We start from the raw sequence: 15,129 nt of genomic DNA on the forward strand, positions 1-15,129 counted from the left end.
TCCCTCATCCAGATTGCTTTCTCACTAATGCAAACCTATCAGCACAAAGACCCTTTACCCCTTGTAGTGACTCACACTGTCTACTTGACGGGGAAGGTGGAGTGCAGGATGCACCTTGCAGACAGTGGAGACAGCGCATCAAGGACTGCATGTCAGGAGCCAGTGGGGTAGGAGCCTCTGTGGGCATGGTCTGAGCGGGTGGAAGGGCATGACTGCTAGGGGTGTGTGGACCCCTGGAGTGAAAGGGAGCATGCTCAGTGGATGGGCGCTCACTTATAACACTCAGGTGGTGAATATGAAGACAGAACATGCTGGTTGCTGGTGAGGAGGTGAAGTCCCACCCAGGAGCTTCCTCCACCCGAGAGCTTTCTACACCTGTGAAGTTCCTCCACCCGCGGCAGAGAAGGGTTCCTGCCTTCCTGGGTTCAGGAAGCACTCCAGTCACTGGCTACTGCAGACCATTTGGGCCAATCAGGAGAACCCTAACATCCGCACTTGGATGATCAGATATGGAGTACGCTATTTTCAGCAGTCTCTGAGATGGGTCTGTATCTGTGAGACATGGCATGCAGCAGAGGCCAGAGCAGTTCTGTGCCCAGCCCCTAACATGTCAACGTGTGCCTACACAATAGTGTGTAGCTGGCAGGGTTGCAAGGAAGAGAAGGCAGCCCCTAGTCTTCCCTAGAGCACATGGCACAGACCCTGAGTTCTAGGCACTGTGGTGAACTCCAGTGGGGTGTTTGGAGCCTACTGCTCTGTGTCTGAGGGACCTTTGTGCACACCTTGTCCAGGCGGCAGCATCCCAGAAGTTGGTCCTGGGGACCACATTCTGACTCAGTGGAAGAGCTCGTCACTAACCAGTGTGGCATGGTGCTACCATGGATCCCACACAAGGCAGTCAGTTTGACCTTGCCTAGCTCTTGTCTGTGTATGGACCAAGTCTCCTTCTCACGTTGAAGATGCTCTCACCACGTTACCATGGTGAGTAGGGGAGTGTCCTGCAGTTCCTGGGATGAGGTTACAGTTCACAGGCCAGGGGAGGTGAGCAGAGATGACAACAAGGACCCAACCAAGGCAGCATGTCACCGGAAGCCACATGTGTGTCCTCACTTTAAGTGCTGCAGAAGTCCGAAAGGCCTGGGTTAGGTTAAGGAGGGGTTGAGAAGGCCCTGGAACCAGGGAATGGAGGAGGCCCTTCCAGATGAGGGAAGCAACTGGGACCCACATGGAAGAGCCCCACCAGCTGACCTGGCACCCAGCACAAAGGCCACAGACAGCAGGCCTCCCTCAGTCTCGGGAACACACGCTCTACTGTCCCCAGCCTGACCATAACCTCAGGCATGAGCTGGGACCCATTCATGCTCGCCTAGAAACTGGGAAGTACCTGGCATGGCGCCCTCTACTTCCTCTCCATGATTGCCTGAGGCTCCATAAGGACCAGCAAGGGGCCATTTTTGTGGTCAGGAAATGCCTGTGGTAGTGGTGGATGCCTCAAGCCCCACCCCCAGGCCCTTCTGAAGTGGAGGTCACATTCCTAAAATCCTCAACCGTCAGCTCCAATCTCTTGCTTCTTTCTGGGAGGTGCATGTATGGGGAGTGACTAGTCCCTGTTCTCAAGTCCACGAGGTCCTCTCTACTCCAGGGGCAGGCAGGGTAGGACGCACACAGGGAGAGGACAAGCACCCCTGGTTAGTTCGGTGGTTTTCAACCTCGGCTGCACACTAGCGTTATCCCAGGGCCTTTAGAATCATGCTCAGATCAGGCTGAGGGCTGTAGCTCAGCTGCTAGAAGGACTGCCAGGCAAACACAAAGCCCTGGGTTTCGTGCCTCAGCGCCGCAGAAAACTGGGTGTGGCGGCTTACACCTGTGACACCAGGGCTTGGGAAGTGAAGACAGGAGATCAGGAGTTCTAGGTCAGTCTCGGCTCCATAGTAAGTTTGAAGGCTAGCCTGGGCTACTTATATAAGACCCTGTCTCAAGAGAGAGAGATGTGCTCCTATCCAAATACTTCAACAGATACTCCCAGAGAGTTCTAAATGGCTACTGAACATATAAAAAGGTATTCAACGACATTAGTCACCAGGGAAATGCAAATTAAAACCACATTGTGATTACGATACCACTGCACACCCACTAGACCAGGAAATGTGGAAAAAAAAATCAGAAAATACCAACTGTTGGCAAAGATGTGATGACTCTCCCTACACACAGCTGGAGGGACTATAATTCCACCTTCAAGCATACACCCAACAGAAACATTGGTGCTCCTGAAGACCACACCAGAATGCTCACCCAGCAACACCTCCCAGCTCTAGAAGGATCAGATAAACCCAGGGATATCCATTTGGTGCAATTCATTGTGGTTTGAGATTGAGCAAAGTAGCCGGGTGTGGTGGCGCTCGCCTTCAATCCCAGCACTCCGGAGGCAGAGGCAGGTGGATCTCTGTGAGTTCATATCCAGACTGGGCTATACAGTGGGCTTGTGGCCAGCCAGGGCTGCACAGTGAGACCCTGTCCAAATAGTTAAAAAAAAATAACTTTTTTGAATGAACATCAGCAATTAAAGGCAACAATTTGGATGAGTCATCTCACAAACTTGTCACTGAGTAGAAGGAGTCAGAGACAACGTTATATACACTGTTTGAGTCAGTGACTTATCTAAGATGTTTTTTTGAGGTGGGTCTAATGTAGCCTAGGCTGACCTCAAACTCTCTATGCAGTAGCTACTTTTTCATATCCTGACAAGCTGGGTGGCGCACGCCTTTAATCCCAGCACTTGGAAGGCAGAGGCAGATGCATCTCTGAGTTCGAGGCCAGCCTGGTCTACAGAGTGAGTTCCAGGACAGCCAGGGCTACACAGAGAAACCCTGTCTGGTTCTAGGGTACAATCCATCCATCATAGTAGGGAAGTCGTGGCTCCAGGTGAGGAGGGTGTGGTGGTGGGAGCAGGAGGCCAGAGGTCACACTGCATCCACAGTCAGGCAGAGAGTCACACTGCATCCATAGTCAGGCAGAGGTCACACTGCATCTACAGTCAGGCAGAGTCACACTGCATCCACAGTCAGGCAGAGTCACACTGCATCCACAGTCAGGCAGAGGTCACACTGCATCTACAGTCAGGCAGAGTCACACTGCATCCACAGTCAGGCAGAGTCACACTGCATCCACAGTCAGGCAGAGTCACACTGCATCCACAGTCAGGCAGAGTCACACTGCATCCACAGTCAGGCAGAGGTCACACTGCATCAACAGTCAGGCAGAGTCACACTGCATCCACAGTCAGGCAGAGGTCACACTGCATCCACAGTCAGGCAGAGTCACACTGCATCCACAGTCAGGCAGAGGTCACACTGCATCCACAGTCAGGCAGAGGTCACAGTAACTGCATCAACGATTAGGGAGAGGATGAAGGCTGGGCTTTGATGGCTTCCTCCTTCTCTTGTAGTCCAGGTACCACCCTCCTTTACAGTGGGTCTTTCCACCTCAGTGAACCTAATCTAGGTAATTCTCGCAGGCATGCCCAGAGGCATTCCTGGAGGTTTCTATTCTAGGTGATTCTGGATCCTGGACAATTAACACTAACCTCACAATGACCTTGCATTCCTGATCTTCCTGCTCCTAGCTCCCAAGTGCTGAGATTGGGGTGAGGGGAGCTGCTGTAGCCAGCTGTGACTATTAACAGCCCGCTGTATCCATGCCAATGTTTCCATGCAGACCCCATAGAGTTATGACTGGTAATAAGGGATACTGGTGATGTTCCTGATTTAATGCTGGTTACTTACGCTAAGTTCACTTAGGAAATAAGCTCGATTTGTATTTATGCTTTGTGCTTTTGTTTATGTCATCCTTTAATAAAAACTTCATATTCATTTAATTCACATCAATTTCTTTGGAATCTTTGGGGTCGGGAGAGATCCAAGCACCCCAGTTTCAAATACACTGGAAAAGTGGATCCACCGAGATGCCTCAAGCTGGTGTTGGAAAGATGGCTGAGCAGGTAAGAGCACTTCCTGCTCTTGCAGAGGGCCCGGGTTTGACTGTTTACAACTCCAGTTCCAGAGGACCCAAAGCACTCTGTTAGATTCTATGGGCACCTGCACACACATGGCTCACATAAACACACACAGACACATACATAACAAAAATCCCTTTGTTTTACATTTAGTTTTGCAAGGGGGATGCACGCTAGGGCACATATGTGGAAGTTACAGAATAATTTGAGGGAATGGTTTTCCCCTTCCACCACGCAGGTCCTGGGGATTGAACTCAAGTAGTCAGGTTTAGTGCCTTCATCTGCTGAGCCATCCCATTGGCCCGGACAGATACAAAAGTTTTTAAAGGCCCCAAGTGGTCCTGATGAAAAACACTTCCTGCAGAGCGCGGTGGGTCAGCGAAGTGGAGATACCATCTTTGCTGATGTGAGATCCCTCATCCAGGCGGAAGAGGTGTTGCAGCATGCTGTTGCAATGTGTTTCTTCTGTGGCAGTGTCCGCCGAAAGCAGTTGCATCAGGTGAAATGGCGTGTAATGGGAACATGCTAGGCCCCACCCACTCTGCCCAGGGAAATGGCTCACTCACTCCGCACAGCTATTGCTAAGTCACTCAGAGAGATGGCAGCTGGACTTCCATAGTGCAGGAGCATTGCTGAGGCCATGACAACCTTAGCAGAGGGAAGAGGAAGGCTGACTCAGGGTGTCTGTTTATGGGGAACAGCCAGCTCTGACTTCCAGACCACGCCTCTTGGCCTCTGTGTCCAGATTAGGAATCTTACCACATCTTGCTGAGGACCACATTGGGCTCGGTTTTAAGAGCATAGCTGAGAACTTCCTGAACATTCCATGAGGCTGGTGGCAGTCTCCCTAGAGATGGCTGACTTCCAGTATACTCTGGTCAAACTACAAGCAGCTTAGGCAGGATGAAACAGGACACAGGCTCACACACAGGTATTCTGCCTACCTGGGCCCCATCTGTCCTTCCAGAAACATGGGCCATGAACCTCCTGCTGTGGGAGGGGACTATGCAGACAGGCTGGGCTAGGGTTTCAACCTTGGGGTCTGTGCCATCCCCAGTGAGAGGGCTGAACCAAAAGCTGGACCTTGGGGCAAGCAGTGCCTCTGATCTGCCTTGCAGGGTTGAGTTCACAGAGGGAACTGGAAGGGGCCTGAGGCTGCTTTGCTTCTGCTAGACAGGGATGCCGGGGGTGGGGGGAGTCCTCGGATGGATGCACTTGACCAAAGGACTCGGAGTGGCGTGGGATGCAAGATGATAAATTAATACGATAGAAGCTATGTCACCTAAGGGTTGAAATGGGAGACGTGTGGCTAGAGCAGGAGTGGCCGACTGGATCTCTCCACTAGACCGCACCGTCCCACTCCCCTGGTTCTGGTCCCCTCCCTGTGAGATAGGAATGACGGCCCAGGCCTTTTCCTCTGCTTAGGAGGGATGAAGGCCCACAGGTCTGTGGGGGTGGCCCAGAAAAAGGCCTGAGCCCTGAGGCTCTGCCTTCAATGCCCCTGGCTAGAACCTCATCCACCCATGTGCCATCTCATCTCCTGTCTGTGATACCGCAGTGGCAACTCTTGCCAGACAGTGTGACGCTGCCTTCCTGTGGCTGCTAATTTCCTCCTTCCTCGTAGTTCTGGGGCATTTTATTATAAACACTGGTGCTCATATACATAGACTTATTTAAACTAACAATACAATGACTTTGTTTTTAGCTTGACCATCTAGTAAATCTTTACCTTCACTGATAGTTGTTTTTTTTTTTTTTTTTGGGGGGGGGGCGGGGGGCAGGGTTTCTCTGTGTAGTCCTGGCTGTCCTGGAACTTGCTTTGTAGACCAGGCTGGCCTCTAACTCACAGAGATCCTCCTGCCTCTGCCTCCTGAGTGCTGGGATTAAAGGCATATACCACCACTACCTGGCTCACTGATGATTTTTTATGGTCTTGTTTTTGAAATTTTCAAATTACACTTATATGTGTGTGTTTATCCGTGCATGTGCCCATGTGTATACCCCATGACTTACATGTGGTTGGAAGTCAGAGGACAACTTCTGGGGATTGGTTCTCTCCTCCTGCCATGTGGATCCCAGGGATGGAGCTCAGGCCACGAGGCTCGGCAGCCACTGCTTTCCACTGGGCCATCTCAACAGTCCTGGCTTCGACTCGGCTGCTACCTAGAGAGCTCCTCCTCTGTCCAGGTGAGGTAGGAGCATAATTGGTCAAATAGCATCTCCAGCTTCTCTCTTTTGACAGTACAGTGTCCCTCTCAATCTACCGTTGCTTCTTGTTTTGACATTTGGAGAGGAAACCCACCTCTGTAGCAGCTCCCACCAAAGCCAGACTTCAGTAGACTTTGAAAACCTTGTCTGACTTGAGGTTCTGTATGCTTTATGGCTTGTGAAATGTAAGTGGGGGCTGGAGGGATGGTTCAGTGGTCAAGACACACACACACACACACACACACACACACACACACACACACACACACATCTTCAAAAGCATAATAAGAGGTTGCAAAGCCCACAGCAGCAGTGGTCAGTGTGACGCCCACCACAGTACTGGTCATGGCTCAGCTCCATTTTGTTCCCACGGGGCATGGGTTACTCCATCCCAAAGCCACAGCCACTAACACCTGTACCAGAAAGCAACGCGGATCTTAGGCTGACCCCAGGCTCTCCTGCTGTGCTCTAAGAAGCATTTCTGAGGGCTGGAGAGATGGCTCTGTGGCAAAGCTGCTGTCACCAGCTCACCAGCCTTGATTGCAGGGACCTACATGGTAGATGGAGAGAGCTCAGTCCCATAGGTTGTCCTCTGACCCCCAAAGGCACTGCATGGCATGGGGGCACACCCCAACTATAAACATAATGTAATACAAATTTTTAAAAGCACCACATATGGTGTTTGCTTTTTGTGCTTTTAGGAACTGAGTGGCAAGAGGGTGTTCTTTGTCTTTCTCTAAAGATATGTGTGATTCAGAGGGTTCTGCAAATTAAAGAAAATAATAAGGGCTGACTGGAGGCGGTGACAAGGGGGTGAGAGAATCCCAGGGAGTGTCAGCGTATGTAGAGAAATGGCAGTCTGGACTCCAAGGTGGGACCAGGGGAGCTGGGTTACTCCTCCAGAGTCAGCTGTGATGGTGGGCAAGGCCCTTGCCTCCCTGGCCTCTAGCATGCCGGTGTGCCAGCGACAGACAAGCACATGACCCTCTTCAGAGCATAACTGATCCCAGCATCACACAGGCTGGGTGGGTCCACCTGAGGGACTTCTCGTAGGAAGCCTGGGGGAAATCCTACTGGACACTGCCTGGATGTCCCCCAAGATATCCAACTTCACCTTGCAAACCTAGCAAGGATTTGCTCTCCAGGAAGTTACATCACCCCCACCCCCCACCCCCGGCTCTGTCGGTATTTTCCAACCTGCCACATCAATTCTGAAAGTCACCGTCCAGTCTCTCTCCTGGTTTCTCTTCATTTACCTGCTTATTTTCTTCTCCCAATTCTCTAGTGAGAAGTCACTAACCAGGTCCCCTCCAATGTCTGTAGCAGAGTTAAAAGCTAGGGTGTGAAGAGCAGTGCCCTGCAGCTGTGTGGCCTGGATATAAAGCTCCGAGCTAGGTAGGGCTCCTGTGAGGAGCTCGGTGGGGGCTCAGCTGGAGAACTGTTTACTCTTATGTTAGATGCAAATCAGAAAATGTTTTGTATAGGTCCGAGTCTCCGCAGGAAGCCGACACACCCCTCCCCTCCACCCAAAGGGACAGGAGAGTTTGAGGAAGGGCTTGTTTATAAAGAGGGGAGGGCAGGCAGGCAGCGTAGAGAGAAATCCAAAGGGAAGGTGAAGCGCCGGCAACAACCCAGTAGGAAGCCCTGGCCAGGACCCCTGCCTTCCCCTGGGACTGCCGGAAGGAACTCTGGCAAGGCGGGGCCAGCAAGGGAGGGAGCCGGGGGACAGAGCACCCCAAGTCACTCTACTCCTGTCGGGACTCAGCTGAGGCAAACACAACGGGAAACAGGCGGACACAGAGGGAAGCTGAAGTCTTCCGATCTTGGGCCGTGTGGAGGAGAGCAGAGGACCCAAGGGAGCAGGGCTGGGTGGGGCAGTAAGCAGAGACACCCAGCGCCGGCCCCCAGCTGAGTCATCTTAATAATAATATCTTAATAACCCAAGTTGCTGCGAGTTAGTTGCCCATTCTGCTCCTTTCTTCCCTTCAGCATCGTCACCACAGGTCCACAGGACCAAGAGACAGGAAGCCACAGCAAAGGTGTCAAGAATTCAGCACAGGACCGGAAACACGGTTCTGCGGGTAAAAACGCTTGTTACCCCCAGACTGGAGAACCTGAGTTCAATCCCTGGAACTCGTCAACGTGGAAGAGGAAAGGCAACCCCACGCAGTTCCCCTCTGATTTCCACACACGTGCCGTGGCATGAGTGCCCACATACACACAGCATGTACTCGCTCATACACAATAGTATAAGAAAAAGGATTCTGGCCCAGGGTTGGGGTCCTTGTCATGGAGAGACAGCCACCTCTGCTTAGCTTCGTACTTCAAAGGTAAGCAGGCATATTCATGAATGTAGCCGAAGTATCGACAAAAGGCTCAGGGTGGCCGCTGTAATAAAGGGCTGGGGGCCCGGCACACAGTTGCGAGGCATCTGTCTACGCAGATGCGGCAGGGCTTCCAGGTACACAGATGAACCCCTTTCTCTCCGAAAGGGCCACAAAAATGCCAGTCGAGAAATCAAATGATGCTGGGTGGTGGTGGCGCACGCCTTTAATCCCAGCACTGGGGAGGCAGAGGCAGGAGGATCTCTGTGAGTTCGAGGCCAGCCTGGTCTATAGGGTGAGTTCCAGGACAGCCAGGGCTGCACAGAGAAACGCTGTCTCAAAAGATTAAAAACAAAACAAAACAAGCAAAAAAACCCCAAATGGTATAAAACCCTCAAAAGCATAGAACCGTGAAGAAAACTTGAATGATAGTGATTTCCACAAGTCCCGGAAGGAGGAAGAATGGGGAGCGATGGCTGCTAAGCGAGAGGGGTGCACTTGCAGATGGGAAGCCTCTGCGCCCCGGAGTGTCAGAGGGGCTGGGACTTGTGGATGGTGAGAAGATGAAAGCTGGGAACTCCCACCCTCTACCCTGCCCAGACGGCAAAAGAGAAAAAGGGTGCAGGGAGGGCAGAAGAACGTAGGGATGAAGACAGGGGGATGGCTCAGTTTGAACTGAATGCACAGCAGTAAGACTCAACTTCCGGGCCGGGGAGATGGCTCAGTGGTTAAAGCCCTTGCGGTGCAAATGTGAGGACCAGAGTCTGGGTTGTTAAAAATCCACATACGTGAGCTCTCGGCTTGATCTAGGGACTCTGGATCAGCGATGATTGTGGAGTCATGACTGAGCATGACTCTTAACAGCAACCTCAGACTCCCCCCCCCCCCCCCCCCCCCGAGATCATGTGCTTGCGATAAAGTTGGGGAGGCACTTAACTTCCTAAGCACCACCTGATCTGAACTGCTCAGAGTTCATGACTGGCGCTCTGCCCACTGAGAGTCGAGCCTGGGTCTTCGTCCCTGAATCCAGGTAGATTTGTGACTAGAGCAGCAGAAGTGAGGCTGATGTGACTTCCCAGGCTAGTCATATGACTTCCATGTTGCTGGGCAGAACGCTCAAGCTGAGCTACCAGGCAAAAGTAGCGCCCTGCAGTCAGTCCCCTGTGCCTGACAGGCCATGTCGCCTGTCGCCTCCGGTCAGCAGGCACAGTACAGGACAGACGGACAGCTGTACAGCCGTCCTGAAAATGGATCCTTTGGCCCCAGCTGTTCCAACTCCCAGTCAAGATGCCAGCCCATCCGTGGTCATTCAGTCACCCCAGCTGGGGTCCAGACTCTGTAGAGCAGAGAATGACCTGCAGCGCAAGCAGGCGGTGGCAGATCTGAGTGTGGAGTGGGTTGCTATGGAGCAATAGACAGCCAGAATGGGGAGACCAGGGTGACACTAGAGAGCTGGCTACTCTTTTGTTGTTTTTTTTTTTTTTTTTGGGTTTTCGAGACAGGGTTTCTCTGGGTAGCCCTGACTGTCCTGGAACTCACACTGTAGACCAGGCTGGCCTCAAACTCACAGAGATCCACCTGCTTCTGCCTCCCAAGTGCTGGGATTAAAGGCGTGTGCCATGACTGCCTGGCAGAGAGGTGGTTGCTCTTACAGAATGACTTCTGGGAATTCCTTAGGACTCCTGCCTTTCCTGCTCTGGGTGTAAACAAAATGGTGCTAAAGATGGGCAAGGAGCCTGGACCTGGAGTGACTTCTCTCTGAGGGACCAAGCCGGGCTGTCTCAGCAGTTGTAGAAGGCAGACACTTACCATCTGAAGCTGTGACACACTAGCCTTAGGGCAACAGTTCTTCTACCAGGAGCCAGTGGTGGGGTGTGGAGAGGAACAGGCTAGCTGGGGCTGGAGCGGGTCGGGAAGGGTGTGTCTTTTCCTCACCGTAAGTCTTCCAGCACCTCCCCTCCCTGCCTGGTGCTCAGAGGCTAGATTTGGGCCCAAGGGGCTATTCGGGGGCTCACCTGCCCAAGTCAAATTCACTACAGCTCAAAAAGTAAGTTTTTAAATTTTTATTGAATGTTGAGCATTTTGTGTGCAACGGATGAAGGTATCACACGTGGAGGTCAGAGGACCACAATTGTGTAGAGTTGGTTCCCTCCTTCCACCTTTCTGCGGGTCTGGGTGATTGAACTCGGGTTTCTAGGCCTGTATCATCAGATGGTAGGCACCTTTACCCACCGAGCCATCTCACCACACTTGCTCCCTCTTTTTAACTCTTCAATGGCTGCATTAAAATACACACACACATACACACACACACACACACACACACACACACACACACACACATTAAAAAACACATATATTTAAAAAAGTATGCTATCATTGTCGAAGTATGTCTTGTAGAAAACAGGGAAATACTAAAATGACTCATGATTCTCTTAGCCTTCCTCCATAACAAAACAGAACATCCAGGCTTCTGCGAAGAGTCCTCTAGGTCTGTGTGTTCTGACACACATGTGCTGAGTGCTCAGCACATGAGTCTGTGCTGCAGCCTTGGGAGTGTTGCTTTCACCGGGTGTGGGAGACAGGCTCAGGCGGGTCACACTGTCCTGGTTCCCAGGTTGGCTAAGAGACTGGTCATTTTCAATTTCCCAGGATGCAAAGCTACTGTCTATGTGATGTAAGGTTTTTCTATGTTCAAAACCAATATAACCAAATATATTCCCAGGTATAGTGGTATACACCCATAATCCCAGAACCTGAGGTTGATAGAGGCTGGAAGGTCAAGAGTTACAGGTCAGAGCTGACTACACAGTGAGCCCAAAGTTAGCCTGGGCTACATAACAGCCTGTCTTAAAAAAACAAACAGCCAGCTGGAAATCCTGGCACATGCCTTTCATTGCAGCATCAGGAGGCAGAGGCAACACATCTCTGTGAGTTCCAAGCTGGCTTGGTCTACATAGTGAGTTCCAAGCCAGTCAGGGCAACATCGTGAGACCCTGTCTCAAAACACAAACGACAAACAAAAACAACAGATATGCCTCTCTCGGTAAATATGTGTGTATGTCACTGATGCTCGACACACCCTTGAACAGATGTACAAATTCTGAATAATTTCTTTTCTGTTTCAGATTTACATTTATTTATTTATTTAGTGTGTACTTGGGGGGGCACAGGTGTGCCAAGTGAGTGTGGGAGGTCAGAAGACAACTTATGGAATGGGTTCTCTCCTTCCACCACGTGGGTCTTGGGATCAAACTTAGGTCTTCAGGCTTGGTGGCAAGCACCCTTACTAAGCAATCTAAAAGGCTCCTGGATAATTTCTTTTTGATGTTTCCTGAGGCTTCCTGACGTTTCCTTTACAAAAAATGCACTTGTGGATCATGTGTGCATTGCCCTTTGGTTATTCCTTAGTTCTGTAAAACCAATTGCTTGGTCCAACGCTGGACACAGTTTTAGAGTTGTCTTTTTATAAACACATCAGCGGTCCTCCACATCAGTGGTCCCCACCTCAGCGGTCCCCCACCTCAGCAGTGTGTTTCAGTATAGACATGCTGCTTACATCAGCTAGCAATGAATACTTGTCATTTAGACCGAGATTCAGCAGGAAACCATATGCTGGGGAGGGGGCAGTTTTAGTAGATTCTTGGTCTAGAACTAAACTGTTCAAGGCCTTCCTTGACTTCGGAACACCGTGTAGGAGCTCTGGAGAGAGCTGGAAAGGGAAGGCCATCCTGTGGGCCCATGGCCAGGCATTTTCCCATGCTGTGTCTTGAACAAAGTCTGTCACTCTGAAGTCACTGGCTCTGTTGAACCCGGGTACTGGATCACTGAGAGGGAGGGCCTATCCTCATTGAGCTCTGCCCTGCTGGCCGCTGCCTCCTTCATGTTATGATACTGCATGAGACCCATGTAAGATGGGCCATCTGGTCTTGGGCTTCCTGCCTTTGGGGAAAATGAGTCAAAATGAAATGTTTTCCTTCATCTGATCTCAGGTGTTCCGTTGTAGCAACAGAAAACTGACTTAATCTTCTAGCTAAAGGCCTTACATCACCTCTGACATTACCAAACTGTCCCCTGGTCCCAGGGTTCACTCTCTGTCCATGAAATCAGCACTAGTCCCCTGGGACTTCCTGGGCTACTTTCCAAACCCTTTAACATGGGAAATCCCAGGCTAGCCACAGCCTCGCTGCTCTCACCTCTGTGACGCTTTGGTCTGAGCGGCTGCATACTCTGGCACCTAGAAGAAGAAGAAGAAAGGGAAGTGAACAGTGGCCATGAGGCATGGAAGGTGAATGATGCAGACCCATCTTTGGCAAGTTCTCCAAGAGCCACTGAGATGTGGGCTAGGAGACACAAGCTAAGACAGACCCAGCGCCATGGCTTCTACCCAAGGCCCATTCTACTGAAATTTCCTGCTCGCTCAGCCTTGAGCACTTGTAAACTGGGAGAAGACCCAGCACTCTCCCATCCTGCTTCAAGGCTCAGTAAACAGAAGCAACCTGTTTATTTATCTTCACTGATGAAGACACCCATCAGCTATTTATTGAACACCCTATGGCCATATCACCCCAATGTGACTGATCTCATCAGCTTTTTTTTTTTTTTTTGGTTTTTCGAGACAGGGTTTCTCTTGTGTAGCTTTGCACCTTTCCTGGAACTCACTCGGTAGCCCAGGCTGGCCTCGAACTCACAGAAATCTGCCTGCCTCTGCCTCTCGAGTGCTGGGATTAAAGGCGTGCCACCGCCACCGACACCGCCACCGCCACCACCACCACCACCACCACCTGATCTCATCAGCTTTTTATTGAACACCTAGCAGGCACTGTTCCAGGACCCTGGGTGTGTAGCAGTGGACAGAAGCACCTACCCTTAGGGAGTGTGTGGTGTTCTTGAAAACAGTAAAAAACTGAATAAATAAATAAATAAAATATAGTAGTCACAGGTAGTAAAGTTGCTATGAAGAAAACCAAGAGAAAATCAGAAGAAGGGTAGAGGACATTGAGAAGAAGCTTCAAATTCTCAATGGTGGGGCTGGGACGTAGCTCAGTTGGCAGAGTGCTTGCCCAGGATGTACGAAGCCCTCAGTTTGATCCCCAGCACCACATAAAACTAGGCGTGGTGGCATGTGCCTGTGATCGTTACACTTGGGAGTCAGAGGCAGGAGGACTGGAAGTTCAAGGTCATGCTTGGCTACACAGTAACTTCAAGGGCAGGTTAGGATACAAGAGATCCAAAAGAAAAGGAAAAAAGACAAAGAAAGGTCTACACACACACACACACACACACACACACACACACACACACACACACAAAAGCGCAGGCATGCATGTGCACGGACAGCTGGATATCTAAGAAGGTACATTGTGAAAAAAAGAACTGAAGAACTGAGGACATGGACCCAAAGGGTTAATGGGAAGGTGGTTCCCAGGTCAGGAACAACAAAGGCAAAGGTCTGGAGGGGACGGCTTGCCTGGCATGGTGATAACCGGTGAGGTCAGCTGTGATCAGGGCAGAAACAAGGAAAGGACCGAGGAGAGGCAGGGAGAGTGACGGGTCTCCAGCCAGCCCCAGCTCCGGCAGGCCTTGCCCTTCTCCCTCATTCCCTCTGCCTTGCTAAAAAACTGTTAGATTACATTCCTAAAGCTGGCCACCAAGGTCTGCTCCCTTATTTGGCCACTTCCTCCTCCTGAGGCTGACTATCAAGGTCCAGTTTTCAAAGAATTGAAGTCCAGCAATCAAAAGCCCCCTTTGGCTCACCAAATTAACACGCCCAATCAAAATTAAACACCTCACCCTAACACAGGGTTTCCCGTTTTATCTTTATAAACCACCATTTGCCTATGGGCTAGGTCTGTCTCCTCTCTATCCCCCAACAAATTCCCCTTCCTCTCTCCCTTGTTCCCTTCTCCTGCCCTTTGTCCCTCTGTGGCAAATAAATCTCCTTTGGCCTGAGACCTTGGTCTGGGGGGTCCTGAGATAGTACTGACGATCCCCTCAGAGAGGGTCCTAAGATTGCAGAGCATTTGAGGAAAGCTGGTATACAAACTTGCGCTCTGCCCCAAGAGTGGAGCCATGGAAGGGCTGTATACAGAGAAACAATGTAACAGTTCATATTTTAGCAACGGCCATCCTGGAAGCCCTGCTGAGAATAAAGGAGCAAAGGTAGAACCAGTCAGCAAGAGAGTCAGCCACGGCAGACCTGCCAGGGACGGTGGTGGCGTGGACAGAGCAGTAGCATGGAGGTGCTGGAATGTGGTCAGATTCTAGAAAGTGGAGCTAAAAAGGCTTTGCTGATAGGTTAGAATTGAGATTAAAGAAATTAAAAAGATGAGGGAGGACTCCTAGGATTGGGGGTTATTTTGGTTTGATTTCTGGTGCTGCGATAAAACCCTGAGCAAAAGCAACTTGAGGAAGGAAGGGTTTATTTCATCTTACACCTCCAGATCATAGTCCATCATTAAGGGAAATCAGAGCAGGAGCCTGGAGCGGAAACCCTGGATGAATGATGCTTGCTGGCTCCCTTCCTGCTCATGTTCTGCTTGCTTTCTTATACAGGCCAGGCCCATGTGCTTAGGGATGGTGTCA

General features: G+C 50.9%; 1 long non-coding RNA gene across 6 annotated transcripts in view; it reads right to left on the bottom strand.

Moving 5' to 3' along the window:
- The window catches only part of LOC121831789 (uncharacterized), a 69,209-nt gene that overhangs the window by 14,561 nt on the left and 39,519 nt on the right, over positions 1-15,129 (bottom strand). For 3 of the 6 annotated variants that reach the window (XR_013053282.1, XR_013053280.1, XR_006075368.2), the window contains exon 3: positions 12,741-12,781. This is a non-coding gene — a long non-coding RNA (uncharacterized LOC121831789). Of the gene's footprint in view, positions 1-5,786; positions 6,192-10,006; positions 12,487-12,740; positions 12,782-15,129 lie in introns of those variants that run through there. The other 3 variants (XR_013053283.1, XR_013053281.1, XR_013053279.1) reach the window with 3 other exon arrangements.

Source organism: Peromyscus maniculatus, chromosome 8, assembly GCF_049852395.1.
Source record: "Peromyscus maniculatus bairdii isolate BWxNUB_F1_BW_parent chromosome 8, HU_Pman_BW_mat_3.1, whole genome shotgun sequence".
Classification (NCBI taxonomy): Eukaryota; Metazoa; Chordata; class Mammalia; order Rodentia; family Cricetidae; genus Peromyscus; species Peromyscus maniculatus.